The sequence below is a fragment of the Cebus imitator genome, unplaced genomic scaffold (assembly GCF_001604975.1).
Source record: "Cebus imitator isolate Cc_AM_T3 unplaced genomic scaffold, Cebus_imitator-1.0 Scaffold36, whole genome shotgun sequence".
NCBI classification, from domain to species: Eukaryota; Metazoa; Chordata; class Mammalia; order Primates; family Cebidae; genus Cebus; species Cebus imitator.
The window spans coordinates 10491455-10506737 of NW_016107351.1; the positions used below are offsets into that span (position 1 = coordinate 10491455).

At 35.5% G+C, this 15283-nt stretch overlaps 1 long non-coding RNA gene and 1 other non-coding gene across 2 annotated transcripts in view; both read right to left on the reverse strand.

The window, feature by feature from the left end:
* Nucleotides 1-15283, reverse strand: part of LOC119470594 — a 60173-nt gene that overhangs the window by 29373 nt on the left and 15517 nt on the right. Inside the window, exons 2-3 of the long non-coding RNA XR_005199527.1 lie at nt 12523-12565; nt 11027-11064 (exon numbers count right to left, since the gene is read on the reverse strand). This is a non-coding gene — a long non-coding RNA (uncharacterized LOC119470594). The remainder of the gene's footprint in view (nt 1-11026; nt 11065-12522; nt 12566-15283) is intronic.
* On the reverse strand, nt 11516-11582 carry LOC119470621. Its single transcript, XR_005199559.1, has one exon. It is a non-coding gene; the product is annotated as a small nucleolar RNA SNORD109A (small nucleolar RNA).

Below are 15283 nucleotides of genomic sequence, written 5' to 3' on the forward strand. Positions count from 1 at the left end.
AATGGTCTCTTCAACAAGAGAATGATGAGCCCTTCAATAACTTCATCAGTGGTTGTGCAGCAATAACTGAGAATGCAGTTGAAATATGAAATTAAAAATGTGAATTTTCAATTCAATACAAAAATTGAATTTGGGCCCCTACCTAATAGCATACACAAAAATTAATGGAAATTAGATCAATAATCCACATGTATAGACCCAAATTATAAAACTCTCCAAAGACAATGAGAAAAACCTCATGACACTGGGTGTCGCAAAAGCACAAACAACAAAAGCAGATAAACTGGATTCATCAAAATTAAAACCTTTGTGCATAATAGACTATCACCAAAGTGAAAAGGTAACCTACAGAATGAGAGAAAATACTTATAAATCATACCTGATTAGAGTTTACTGTATTTAGTAACTCATAAGTCAACAAGACAACTCAATTTTTAAAATGGGCAAGGCACTCGAATAGACATTTCTGTAAAGAAGACAAAGTACATTGTAAGATGCTCGACATCATCAGTCAGTACGGAAAGGCAAACCAAAAACACAATGGGATACCATTGCATATCCACTAGGAAGACTATAATTATAAAAATATAAAATAATAAGTATTAGTAAGGATGTGGAGAAACTGGAATTCTCATCCATTGCTGGTCGTATTTTAAAATGACAGAGCCACTGTGGAAAAAGTTTAGCATCTATTCAATAAACTAAATATAGAATTATCATTATGACCTAGCAATCAACTTTTAGGTATACAACAAAAAGAACTGAGTTATTCAAATAAAACTGATACATACTGCATGGCTGAATATCAAAAAACAGTGTGCTAAGTGAACAAATGTCACTTATTGTATGATTGTATAAAGATCACTTACTGTTTAATTCAATTTATATAAAATATTCATAGTAGGTAAATCGATAGAGGCAGAAAGGTAGGTTTATGGTTGCCGGTGGCAGGGAGAAGGAATGGGAATTAACTGCTAATTCAGTACGAAGTTTCCCTTTTGGAATGATGAAAACATTTAGGAACCAGGTAGAGTTAATGTTGCATAACATGTGTATTACTAAATGTCAGTGTATTGCACACCTTAAAATGATAAATTTTATGTGAATTTCACCTCAATACAAACAAGAGACTGGCAAAAGGAATTTTTTAAATGAAGATTCAATAGTATGTTCTCTAAAACTCATTTCAAATGCAATGGCACAGGTAAGTTGAGATTAAAAGAATGAAAAACATGATAGCAAACAATTTTTTTTAAAAAGGAATGGACATATTTATATAATCCAAAGTAGATTTAAGAGCAAATAAAAATATCATGAAGAAAGGCACTATATCATCATAAAATAATCAATCCACCAGGAAGGCATAATTATTCCACTTGTGTATGCACCAAACAAGAGAGTCTCAAATAAGTGATGCAAAAAACGATAGAACTGATAGGAGAAATAGAGCAATCCACAATTATAGTTGGAGACTTCAACTTCCTCTCTCAGAATTTCATATATCTACTAAGCAAAAAAAAAAAAGCAAAGATACAGATCTGAAAAGCACCATCAACCAACAAGATCTGATTGACATTTCTAGAATACTCTGCCAACCACACAAAACAGGCATACTTTATAATGCCTATGGAATATTCACAACACAGACCATATCTGGGCCATAAAACAAAACATAATAATTTTTCTGAAAAATTGAAATCATACAGAGTGAGTTATCTGCACAAAATTGAACAGAATTATTAGACAACAGAGAAAAAGGAAAATCTACAACATCCTTGAAAACTGAACAACACAGTTCTAAGTAATCTGTGATTCAGAGGAAGTATAAAAAGAAAAAAATTTAAAAATAGAACAGAATGAAAGTGAAATTACAACATATAAAAATATGTGGAATGTAACTAAAGCAGTGTTGAGATGGAAAGTTATAGCACTAAATGCTTACATTAGGAAAATGTCTCAAATCATAATCTTAGTTTCCATTTCAATAAAGTAGAAAGAACAACAAAATAAACCCAAGGCAATCAGAAAGAAGGAAATAATAATGACTAATAATGAAAGTAATGTCTGTTATGCTCCCTCTTGAACCAGGAAACAGGAACCAGAGTCCCACACTGGAAATGCGGGCTGCCGTCTTCAAGACTAAGGTAGGAAAGGACATGGGGCAAGGACACATAAAAATAATGCAAAGCTTTCTTCACCTTTTTAAATTCTTGATTCAGCAGCTGCTTTACTGCTATAAACATTTTACTATTTTATAGAATTCTTAGAAAGTTGATTCTGACCACTTTTGTTCTTTTTTTTTTTTTTTTTTTATTTTTTCTGTGAAGGGACAGGGGCTTGGAGATGACTACTCTGCCACTTCTCTCTTCACTTTTGAAAGATAATCTCACTGGATACAGAACTTATTTCTAATAGAGTTTTTAACACTTTAAACATTTTACTCCATTCTCTTCTTGCTTGTATGGTCTGATGTATTTCTTATCTTTCCAAATCTTGCCGTATCTGAGCCTACTTCTGAGGCTCAATTTGTCTCTTTAGACTAACTTTTCCTGCTTTTTAACATGCCTTATAATTTTTTTTATTGAAATAAAACATAACGTCTCAGGCAATAATCTGAGATAATAGGTCTTTGTGTGAGGTTTTATGTTTATATGGTTAGGACTATGTTATGTTTAAATTTTTTGTAGCTATAGGTGTCACAAGTTCAATTTCCTCTAGTATCTTTGTTTTGGTCTCCCCTATTATTTTGGGACTTCCTTGGAGATCCTTCTTGAATACAATAAGTATCCTTCAGTTGTAATTCACTGGAATCCTGGTTGATGTGGTGATACGGTGTTGGGAGGAGAAATGTTCTATAATCTTATGATTAAATCTGAGTTGTGACTTTCAGAAGAGTTTCTTAATCTATTTTTTGCTTCCCTTATCTGAGTCAGAAAGGTTAGATGGAGCTTGAGCCATACAACTGCTTTTCTCCTAGATCAGACAAGGCTTAGGCAAAGTAGCTTCCCTTGCAGGCAGCCCCCTGGCATGTGAAAGAAAATGCTCTGAGAGTGTTTTAAAATGACTACTGGTCCCCTGGGCTTATTTCAGAGTGTTTGCTTTTCCCTGCCTCCTATCTGAAGCATCAGGGGATTTTTCTGCAGTCTTCACTGTGAGAAACTTGTTGGGGCTCCTGGGAGTCTAGTTTCTAAAACTGTGTGTGGTCTACAAATGCTGGGCCCTTAGGAGTTTTTAACTCTCAATCTAGTCCACATTCAGTCTCCAGAAATTTGTCAGTTACCACTTATGTGTTCATATGAGTTGCGGTTTTCAGCAGTTTCTGTTCCTGATAAACTGATTTGTGTGTGTGTGTGTGATGTGCCTATATCTCCAGTTTTTGCCCCGTTACCTCAGTTCTATGGTTAGTTTAAGAAATTGTTCAGATGAGTTTGTTCAGATTTTTTCTTGTGGCAATAGTAGAGATGACTTCCAAACATATCAGAGCAGAAACTATAAGTCTTTAGTCTTCTTATGGTGTCTTTGGCCTTGGTATAAGGGTAATATGGACATCACACAGTGTGCTATGAAGTGTTCCCTCTTATTTTTTGGGAAGACGGTATGAAAAATTGATATTAATTCTTTAAAAGTTTGGTAGAATTCACCAATGAAGACATCTGATCTTGGGATTTTAGTATGAAAATTAAACTACTTATTCAATTTCTTCTTAAAAACTTTACCTAATTCAAGGACATGTTAAGAAGAAAACGCAGACAAAAAAAACTTTACTTAGTCATTGTAATTTACAATCTTTCTAATTGTAAATGGTATATTCATGTTTTTCTGTTGCTTCTTGAGTCAGCTTTGGTAGTTTATGCCTTTAGAGAAATTTGTCTATCTCATATAATTTAATTTTTTAACATTGACTTTTTACATTATTCTCTTAGAATTCTTTTAATTTCTGTAAGGTGATATGTATGTTTTCATTTATGTTTAGTATCTTGAATCATCTCTCTTTTGTTCTTCCTTGGTCAAACTAATAATATGTCAATTTTACTGATATATTAAAAGAATCAACTTTCAAATTTATTAATTTATATATATATATATAATATATTATATATATATATATATATAATATATTATATATATATATATATAATATAATTTAAAAAAATATATGTATATTTTTTTTTTTTTTGAGACGGAGTTTCGCTCTTGTTACCCAGGCTGGAGTGCAATGGCGCGATCTCGGCTCACCGCAACCTCCGCCTCCTGGGTTCAGGCAATTCTCCTGCCTCAGCCTCCTGAGTAGCTGGGATTACAGGCACGCACCACCATGCCCAGCTAATTTTTTGTAGTTTTAGTAGAGACGGGGTTTCACCGTGTTGACCAGGATGGTGTCGATCTCCTGACCTCGTGATCCACCCGCCTCAGCCTCCCACAGTGCTGGGATTACAGGCTTGAGCCACCGCGCCCGGCCTAAAGTCAGAGCTTTTCAAATCATCCTCTGGACATCTAATTCCCAAGATTTTTGTTTTCAGTTTTTGGCAACACTTCAAGCGGTTGTGATAGTCAACAATTGCCATGGATTCTTTTTGACCAATAACTTGAAATTGAGATTTCCTTACTGAGTGACCTCTGAGTCAGTCCAGATGAATATAAATCCTATAGATTGGGCTTTAGAGGTCAAATAGTGGTAATACTATGGGGATGGAACTTTTTGGGAAATTTCCAACCCTTTCTTCTCCAGTGGTTGGTATCCTGCTAATTTTTAAGACTACTACAGTGCTAGGGAGTAAAGCATGGGAAGGGGGCATATTAAAATGTCACAAAGCTGGCTGTTCTTACTGAATCAGCCATTTTTCTTGAATAAATGTTCTTTAGAATTTTGTTAAGCCTTTGGTTAATTTCGAAAGTTTTGGAAAATTAATTTCGACTGTTTCTGTCAAGACTCATATTGGTTTTATGGTGGAATAGGTTTTTGGAGATTCTTACTGACTTTCCAGAAGTGATTTTCCTATACTGGTTGATCTTTAAATGTAAAACCAACCTTTAATTCCTTGGGTAACCCTCAATTGGTCATAAATTATTTCTACATTGCATTTGCTAAAATTTTGATTAGATTTCTTTGCATTTATGTTCATGGTAGATATTGTATATTCTTTTTAAATTTCTGTGTCTTTTTTTTCTTATCTGGTTACCGCTGTTCAAATGGTGTAAGTTGGGAAGTATTCACTTCTTTTAAATGTTCGGGAATCTTGTAGAGGATTTTTTATTATTACTATTATTTCAGAGAAAGCTGTATGTGCCTGGAGCTTTCTCTGTTGGAAGACTTTTAACTACAAATTCAATTTACTTGATACAGAGCTATCAAGTTATTTTATTTATTTTTTTAATAGGTTATCTACCTCTTCATTGAATTTTTGTAGGTTGTGTCTTTCAGGGAATTTTTCCAATTAAGTTATTGAAAAATATTGGCATACTTTTTTTTTTTTTTGACATAGGGTCTTGCTTTTGTCACTCAGGCTGGAGGACAGTGGTACAAACATGGCTCACTGCAGCCTCCACCTCCTGGGCTCGTCATCCTCTCACCTCAGCCTCCCAAGTGACTGGGACTATAGGCATGAACCACCACATCCAGCTAATTTTTGTATTTTTTGTGTAAACAAGGTTTCACTATGGTGCCCAGGCCAGTCTCAAATGCTTGAGCTCTAGCAATCCTCCCACTTTGGCCTCCCAACATTCCGGTATTACAGCAGTAAGCTACCATGCCTAGCTTAATGCCCCTTTTAAATAATTTTTCCTCATTATCATTTTAGCATTAATAGAATCTGTAATGATCTACTCTCTAACATTTTCAAATATTGGTAGTTGTGTTTAGACTTTTTTTCCTTAAATCAATCTGGTTATAAGTTTATCAATATCTCCTCACTGGGCTATTTTTAAATTTTATGAATTTTTCTTTGTTTTTTTTTTGTTGCTGTTTTATATTTCATTGATTTCTACTCTTATCTTTATCACTTTATTTTACTTACTCTGGGTTAATTTGTTCTAAGTTTCTTAAGGTTAAATACAAATTTATTGACTTAAAACCTTTTTTCTTTTCAACAACAGGCATTTCAGTGCTATAAATTTCCCCCCTATTTTATTAGTATTCCATAAAGTTTTAGATTCTATATTTTTATTTTTATTCAGTTCATAAAACACTTTTCAATTTTCCTTTTTATATCTGTTTTTTAAACCAATAAATAGGTCAGAAATGCTAATTTAAATTTCCAAACATTTGGGAGATTTTCAAGAGAAATTCCTCTTACTTCCAATTCAATACCATTGTGGAATTAAATTAACATGGTTTACATGAATTTAATTCTTTAAATGTATTAAGACTCATTTTATGGCCCTCCCATTATATGAAGATTTTTAAAGGAATGGGGTTCTGCTTATTTTTATTTCCTGACTTGCTGTTACTTGTTATAGCCATTTTATCTGCCAAAAACATGCAGAAAAAAAGCACACAAATCAACTGGAAAGAAATACATAAATATTAGTTATAATGAGACCCTACGATTTGGTGCCATTGTAATTGTGTACTGTTCAAGTTCCCTATATTCTTAGAACTTTCCCAACATGACTGACACTAATAATCCACTTTATAGTCACCTGATCATTTTAAAAAAATGTATTCTATTTCTATATTCAACTTTTTTACTCAAGCACTGTACACAATCAACAACAAACAGTTCAAAATAAATGAAACAACAGACTCCTCCTTAACGTAAAACCCTAAGGTGAAGTCTGCCTAAGAAAGCTATTCTGACAGTGCCATTTGCTGAGAGAAAAGAAAAGCATGTACATAGGGACCACTGAGATAATTCAGGAGGTGATCATATTGAACCATTCTAAGAGTCTAGTTGATATCTGAAAACAATCTTTCAGAATACTGAGATAACTACTCATCATTGATCTTGGTAAGGCAGCTCCTGACAAATTAGCAGTTCTGTAACTGGGTTACTTTCCAAAAGAGTTGTTATTTGCATTAAGAATTCAGTATACATTTCAGCTTTACTTTATTGAGGCTGGTAACATGTCAACCTTATAAACTTCAGCAGAGTCAGTTCTCCTGAAGGGGACAGTACAGTTTGGGAGATGGCACTGTTGACACGTATAAAAATTAGAATGAAATAATGTTGCATGAATCAATTTTCAATACTGATCACTTTGATTATTGGAGCAAAAGGGGATCAACACTAAAACAATGCCTAATATAAACCTGCTTTCAACTTTGCCTCTCTTTACTGTCCTAAGCAGTTTGTATCCATATCTGAAAAAGATGACTGTCAAATGCCCATCTACTGATTGCATTACTACATACAATCCTATATTTTTGCCTCCATCAAGGCTTCCCTGCCATGTGTGTTTTTCCAATTTTCTCTTATATACGCTTATCCAAAGCAAGGGCATCATTAACATAAGCTTACACTTCAGTATCTACCTCATCATGGCCACTTGGCTGCAGCTTCTTAATCTGATTGTCATTTTCTGGGAAGCAAGTTAATAAATAATAGATTTACCACACACATAGGCTAGCCAAGAAAAATGACATTGGAGTTGTCTTCACACCAACTGTATACTTTGAAACTACGACATACGATAATCATGAAATATTGTCTACAGAGGGATTTGAGCCTGCTACGTCTACTGCGAATGCTTGATCTGTGGGCTCATTCCAGAACTGGGGGAGCCATGTTCTCGGCATAGACAGAGTGAATCATCGGCAACCTGATGTTCTTGCTTCCCTGTCAAGTAAACACACACACACACACACACACACACACACACAGACACACGGGCTCTCATCTAAATAAGCCATACAGTGTTTATAGGGTGGATGGTTCAAAATAAAAGCTTGTATTTCAGTATCTATTGGACCTTTCAATGAGATAATAATGTCCATGTTTTAATGCTCTTTCAGCACACTTCTATAAAGCTAAGTAAACATTACACAAGGTAAAATTCTTTGTGTTCTGTATAATTGACTGACTACTTCAAACTGACACCTTCATTTGTGGCTTTTACATATTTCTTATTCATTCATTCTCAAGAATAGACCAGCACCAAGGACAAAGATATGGCTTTAAAAAATTCCAAATATGAATTTGTTCAAATTATCTGGAAGGAAACACACATAATACCAAATTTTTAAAAATTCCTATGACAATGTTAAAATTGAGAAGAGTATTTTAGAGAATTGTCCTGATAAATTTCTCTAACTTTAGAGTGTGGATGGTATTCTGGTTAATTTCTTCATGTTAACATTACTTTATCAATCTAATCAATTTTGTCCTTTCATGTCATCTTTGCATTACCTAGCACAACTTATTAATTTATTATGTATTTATAAATATATAATTATTATAAATAAAACTGAAATCTGTGTGATTTATCCAGGCAATGGCTCTTTCAAAAATTCTGAATTTAGTATTCAAATTTTTTTGCAATTAGGAATATTTCAGTGATTGGAAATAAAATACTATCCTGGTATGACTGTCAGTGATAAATGCTATAGTTACAGCACATGTTTTGTAAAAGGACTGCCAGTTTTCATTGTATTAACTATAAACCATTTGAACCTATTTTAATAATGTTAAACAAACATCACTTAAGAAGATACATCAAATAATAAAATATATTTTATGTTGTGTAAATATATGTGTGTTGTATAACTTTACCTTGACATTCTAATACATTACTGAAATAACCTGAATATTTGATGATTTGACTATATCTCATTAAAGAAATCACATGGACCTAATTTTTAAGCATTACTCATTCTAGGAATGCTCTACAGAAACAGAGGCATGAGCGCATAAAAACTGGCATATTCTAAGTGTATGGTATCTTGCATTAGCAAAACACTGATAACCATTATTCTGAAAACAAGAAATTGCCAAACAAAATGTGATGTCCTTTATATTTACTGAGGACACTGGCACATTTATAGTTTTTGACATAGAGATCTCAAAACCTATAGGACCTCAGGAGATTGTATAACATATATTACTACCAAAATGTAATGTAGCCAATCTAAAGCTCATTTACAATAAAATTAATTGGTTATGATTGATGAACATTATATATAAAGATAAATGGATGGACAGATACTTGTATTCGCACAGAAAGGTTTTCCCTAATATAGGGCAGATGATTAAACATTTTACTGCTGGAAAACATGGGGAAAAGGTTAAAAATACATCTGTCATAAATCATTTTATATTCTTCTATGTTGTTAAGCTTCCTTAAAATGAAGTGTTTACTCTTGGCAGTAATTTATGGCTGGAGCTCTTTGATCTTAAACTAAAAAAGGGAAAACTAGGGAAGCAGGACTAAAAGTTGAAAGACATTTTAGCTTTCATGTGTCAAGAACTCAAGAGGCAAAAAGCATTATCAGCTGTATATTGACTAAGCCATCGCCAAGGAAATTCTTAAACAGTAAGTTCACTGTTCTGACTTTTGGCTTTATACTTTATGCAACTTCAACAATATTTCCCCAAATTCTTAACCATACAATGCATGTGGCCCTCTATTAATATCTATGAGGAAGGCCAGGCGTGGTGACTTACGCCTGTAATCCCAGCACTTAGGGAGGCTGAGGCAGGTAGATCACGAAGTCAGGAGACTGAGACCATTCTGACTAACATGGTGAAACCCCGCTTCTACTAAAAATACAAAAAAAATTAGCTGAGTGTGGTGGCATGCGCCTATAGTCCCAGCTACTTGGGAGGCTGAGGCAGGAGAATCACTTGAACCCAGGAGGCAGAGGTTGCAGTGAGCCGAGATCAAGCCACTGCACTCCAGCCTGGGTGACAGAGAGAGACTCTGTCTCCAAAAAAAAAATCTATAAGAAAATCTCACATGTGGTGTGGAAATAATCACACTAAATATTATATTATATTTGCCTGTATATTCAATTATATAGCACGTAGAATGGAAAGCATCAAGACATCACATTAATTCCCTTTCTGCAAAACAAGAGATATGTACCAGTTCAACTGATTTTGCAAAGAAAGTATAAAGAATTGAGTACCAAAACACGTGACTACATCACAACAATACTGCAGTCTTTAAGACCTGGGATCATTCAGCATGTTTTTATAACAGAAAAAATATATAAGAGAATTTAAGAATAGGCATAGAAAAAATATGCATGTGTTAAAATAAAAATACTTGAGTAACTACTCATGATGTGATTTGCTAAAAAGGCCTGGGCTAAAGAGAGAACCCACTTGATCTATTATGAGGGCATTGGTCAATAAGCACAGTATCATACACAATCTATTTCACACTTTTTTATGTATTAACCAATATTTTGACTAGTTCGATGAGATTTTTTTTACTTTCTATTGAAGAATAATATACATGTAGAAAAGTGAATACACTAAAATTGTAAAGCTCAATATATTTGCATGATTCAAACAGCAAGTACTCAACACACAGATCAAGAAATAAAAATTACATGAATTCCAGAAACCCATGTGAGAGCCCAGGGCTCTTCACATCTACTATTATCTCAGACATGCCATAAACATAAGAACATTTCATATATAACTTACCTTGTTGCAACAACCAGAAAAAGACCAATTAGAGTCAATCTTTAATAATTAAATTAGAGGCACAATTATAATGCAGTATAACCACAAAGATCTCATGAACCATGGAGTCTCTATTCTGAAACCCCCATAATTAAACAGATGAAGAAAATATGTTAATATTTTGGCACAACTGGATTTAACTACAATAAATTTTGATCCAATATGAAATTGCCAAAAGTTCTCTTAAATTCTACACTTTTCCATAAAAGGAGAAAAGAGGTAAAACAGAAATGATAAGGATGCACTAGTGTAGGTGACATGGTGAAGGGTCTCAAGGAGGAAAAGGACATATGAAAATATCCTCCAATAAGCCTCTGAAAAGATGTACACAAAGACCTAAAGACCTACAAACAGCATACGACATATGAATTTCAAAAGATAATGGTTTAGCTACTCACCCCTATTCTCTGAAGTGGAGGATCTGACTCCAGCCCTTCTATCTCAGCAAAACATGAAAGAAAAAAAAGAAAGCAAACATAATCTTAGAAAATACACCACAGTAAAATAAGCACTAAAATTGGTTCCACTGTCATTATTTCATATCGTCATGCCATATTTCCTTCCTTTAGCACAACACTAATGAGATTTTCAGTACCTATCACAGTTGCTTGACCCTTAATTGAATCTTTTAAAGTTTTTCATTTGTTACTTAAGAATATATATCCCATATATAACTATCTACAATTCTCCGTTCAAATGAACAAAATAAAGCCAATCTTGGGCCACTAAGCTTAAAGTGCACACCGACTCATAAGACAGGATGCGAACGCCCTCTTCAGAGAGGTAGAAAAGGCATGCTCACAGGGGTACTATGTTGTCACTGAAGGATCACCAAATAGAGCCAGGCTCTGAGAGTCTTATTTGTCCTACTGGAGGGCCGCACATCTGGACCTCAGATTGACATCTGGAATGAGTCCCTCAGCATCCTCAGACAAGTATTCTCATCATCGATCCAAACAAGCACCCTCCCGACAAATAAGCATTTACATACCAGGCTTATTTTGTGCATGCTTATCTAGTGCATCATCAGTCAGAACAGCAAATGTACAGTAGACATTTTGTTTCGTAACTGAATAATGGAACTCTCATACACATAGGATGAAAAAACATGTGACTGAATTGTTCTAATAAAATTAGATTAAAATCTGGCTGGGCACTGTGGCACACGCCTATAATCCCAACACTTTGAGAGTCCAAGGCGGGTGGATCTCATGATCAAGAGTTCAAGACCACTGTGGCCAAGATGGTGAAACCCTGTCTCTACTAAAAATACAAAAATTAGCTGGGTATGGTTACCCATGCCTGTAATCCCAACTACTTGGGAGGCTGAGTCAGGAGAATTGCTTGAACCTGGGAGGCTGAGATTGCAGTGAGCCGAGATTGTGACACTGCACTTTAGCCTGGGCAACAGAGCAAAACTCTGTTTCAATTAAAAAAAAAAAATCTATTGACAAACTTTACAAAAACTCTTTAATCAACTAAAAATTTAAGGAGTGAGGTAGTGGAATAATATATGGTATGATTACAGTGCTAACATGTATAGAAACATCTCTGTTATAAATGTGCCAGATCAAGATTAAAAAAAAAAACAACACATTATTGAGAACACTTGAATTTCACTACAAGATTATTTTCACCCAACATGAACAGTGACAAAAGGAAGTACGTCAATGATTCTCCACAATTGCTTAGGCCATTTCAAAAACAGATTTAAACAAAGAGAGAAACAATAATGAGAAATCCTTGAACAAGGTAGGGACACGTATATGGAAATATATGTAGCAAAAGAATAATCTCCTTTAAGCCTCTGAATGAACTCACAGTCCTTGACATTCTGACATCACTGCCCACAGAACACACAAAGAATTTCAAAAGTACCAAAGTAGCTGCTCACCTTTTTTCCCTGAGGTTTCCCTGAAGTTGCTTCAGCTTTTAACCTGCAGCAAAATATTATACAGAAAACAAATCAGATCACAGAATGCCCCAAATTAATAAAAAATAAAGCACAACATTGGTTCCATTATAATTACTTATCATACAGGTACCTCAGCACTCTAGTCCTTGCTACAATTATAAGCGTTGCTTGATCTCACACCTATGTCATTTCATTTATTAATTAGTTTCCTCCTTGAATTGTTTACGCTGAAAATAGCCAATTTTCTTTCTACCAAGCTATCCAAGTGCACAGCAATTGTCTCTTGAATAGGAAATGCTAAAGTTGTAGTCAACCAGTAAAGATTTTATGAAAATACACTGTGATGTGAAAAACGAAAGATACATGAGAGTGGTATTGTGAGATCATCGAGGAGTTCACCAGTTCAGCCTGCTCTGAATGTGTTATTCATCCTGTTGCAACAGAACAAGTGGCCCCTCATTCAGCCACACCTCACATCCCAGATGCTTGGGCTCATCCTTGATCCTGACAAGTTCACCACCAATAACTACACATTCCTCACTCCACACAGATGCTCATAACAATGTGTCTCCCGAATTCAGCTCCTAGTAGACAACAGCACAGGTGGATGTCTGACTTGACTTTAGTGAGACTGGCTCTCACAACAACTCCAGAAGTTTCTCAGGACCCTTTGGTCTACAGAAATACATGAAGTGATACTGCAGTGGGATGGCTGTCAATGCCGATATGTTTACTAAATATGACAGAAATAAAAAGTCAGGAGTTAACTGTGAACTTGGAGTGTATCATTTAAAAGATGATTAAAGTATGCTAGAGTCTATTTGGCAGCAGCATATAATATGACATTCCTTCAATCTGACAGGTGTATATTCCCTGTCCAGGGCAGAAGATCAGCATACAAATGTCACTAATATTGTGACAAAGTAGAAATAATACAACTAAACACAGGAGGAGGAAAGAAAAAGGGGAAAACTGAAAGCACTCATGTTGCATGAGCAATAGGGCACTGCTGAAGAACATCCCCAAACTGATAAATCAGAAGTAAAAGATTAACTAGGAAAACACAGAACTAATGGAATAAGGAGAGGTACAGAAGTAAACACTCCAACATAAATAAAAACTCTCAAGTGGCCAGGAGTGGTGGCTCACACCTGTAACCCCAGGACTTCGGGAGGCCGAGGCGGGTGAATCACGAGGTAAGGAGTTCAAGACCGGCCTGACTAACATGGTGAAACCCCATCTTTGCTAAAAATACAAAAATTAGCTGGGTGTGGTGGTACACACCCGTAATCCCAACTACTTGAGAGGCTGAGGCAGGAGAATTGCTTGAACCCGGGAGGCAGAGGTTGCAATGAACCAAGATTACACTGCTGCACTCCAGCCTGGGCAATAGAGCAAGACTCTGTCTCAAAAAACAAACAAAAACTCTCCTAAGTATGAATAAATAAAGAGGTGAGCAATACACACCCACACACACACACACACGTGAGTGGACTCCACACATCTACTAGAAGAAAAATATTTTTTGCAGGCTCACAAAAGAAAACATAGTATGTTTATGAGAGATACATTTAAAACAAATGGATTCTAAAAGAATGAAAATAAAGGGATGGGCGAAAGAATACAGAAAACAAAGAGATTAGGAGTAGTAATTCTTTTTTTTTCCCCACATCAACTGCATGCAGGAGTAGTGATGCTTTCATCATGTAATGTAGAATTCAAGACACATGATATTTAACCAAGGCAAAGGAGGACACATTTTTTATGCTAAAAGATATACAAATGAAGATCTCACCCTTACGAAGTCTTATGTACCAAATAACATAACCATCTTTATTAATTAAAAACTACATGAGATGTTAAGGAGACAAGACATAGATGATCCCATAACAGAAAACTATAGCTGGACGCGGTGGCTCATGCCTATAATCCCAGCACTTTTGGGACGCCAAGGCAGGCGGATCACAAGGCCAAGAGATCGAGACCAACCTGGCCAACATGGTGAACCCTTACCTCTACTAAAAATACAAAAATTAGCCAGGTGTGGTGATGCACATCTGTAGTCTCAGCTATGTGGGAGGCTGAGGCAGGAAAATCGCTTGAACCCAGGAGGCAGAGATTGCAGTGAGCTGAGATCATGCCACTGCACTCCAGCCTGGCAACAGAGTGAGACTGTGTCTCGAAAACACAAAAAAGAAAAAAACCAGGAAAACTATAATATACCATTATCAGAGAAAGACATATCAAGTGGGCAAAAACAGCAACATAAAAATAGGGTACATTTTATGGCTACATATTAAAGTTGACAGATTATAGAAGATATGTATTATTCTCAAGTGCCCATGGGATAGTCACCAAAAACTGATCATATATTAGGTTGGAAAGAAAAATTAGTAACTCAAAGAAATACTAAAAACTGCACTCTCTGATCACAATGCAAAAAATAGACTTTACTGGCCAGGCATGGTGGCTCACACCTGTAATCCCAGCACTTTGGGAGGCCAAGGAGGGCAGATTCCAAGGTCAGGAGATCGAGACCATCCTGGCCAACACGGTGAAACCCCGTCTTTACTAAAAATACAAAAATTAGCTGGGCATGGTGGCATGCACCTGCAGTTCCAACTACTTGGGAGGCTGAAGCAGGAGAATTGCTTGAACCTGGGAGATGGAGGTTGCAGTGAGCCGAGAGAGCATCACTGCACTCCAGCCTAGTGACAGAGCAAGACTGTCTCCAAAAAAA